Source organism: Ceratina calcarata, unplaced genomic scaffold, assembly GCF_001652005.2.
Source record: "Ceratina calcarata isolate Rehan_Ccalc_2016 unplaced genomic scaffold, ASM165200v1 scaffold25, whole genome shotgun sequence".
NCBI classification, from domain to species: Eukaryota; Metazoa; Arthropoda; class Insecta; order Hymenoptera; family Apidae; genus Ceratina; species Ceratina calcarata.
The window spans coordinates 2331819-2332913 of NW_017147017.1; positions in this window are offsets into that span (position 1 = coordinate 2331819).

Genomic DNA, 1095 nt, shown 5'->3' on the forward strand with positions numbered 1-1095 from the left:
ATGTAGGACAAATCAATCGCCGATAGTTGTAGTGTTAAGACGTTCGGATTATATTCTTCCCGCAGGCACGCGATTTCTTCTCGCGTAAAGACGCACGACTTGAAGGGGTTAATATTTTGGTAGGTCCGCGAACCGCTTGATCGTAATTCTTCGGGACGATGGAGGAAAGTTCCGGTGTTATCACGACCGCTGGCCTCGTGGAAAGGACTGTTCGGTCGTCTTGGAGCGGCGTGATAAAAATGTTCTCGGCGCCACGGCGGTGCATGCACAAGCCGTATTTAACATTTTACTCGCAGGAGCGTCGCAGTTTTCCACGATACGGCCACTGCGATAAATTATCCCGCGCTCTGCACTTATCTCCGCCAGGCAACATCTACACCGCTTCATCTTCCAGCCCTACATATTTTTTCGAATAGCTTCGTTTGATTCCACGATATTGTTTAACATTAGCACGGTTAGTAGTTTCGAACTATTCTAAGACTTTATCAATTGCTATCGAAATAATTCCGGTTAGTCTACGTCGGAATGCGCCGAGCCCAAAACCTCGAATAGATTGAAGGCGGTGATTGGAAATTACATTGCGGTGCTTATGTGGATTTAAGAGACCCGATTCCGCAACAGCTATTACCTCGCGAATCAACCGGTAAATACCCTATTCAGAGGTTGCAAGCGTTAACTCGTTATAGAACTATAAAGCGTTGTTTATAGGTGCCAGATCCGTCGACGATTCAATACTTCTCCGCACTTCATTAGGCATTCAATAGCATAGAAATAACAGTTGAAGGTATAATCAACCGGGTGCAGTGCAATAATACGATCTTTCATGGCCAGAACGTCTCGATCATTTCACTGATTATTTTTCTTGTAACATAGGCAGCCCGTCGGTGGCTGCTACATCTTTTCTATTTATGTATCTTCGAGAGCCTACTCGAAAGAGCGGCTAGCCGTTCTCAAGTGTTCACGCCTTCGTCGAGGATCTGTTTCCCGCATTCACGGCTAAAGAACAAGCGCAAACACTTGTGAAGTCCAGATATTCAAAGGAAATTCATTATATTATGTATGCACTGTGACGCAGTTTGTAAACGATTACTAGAT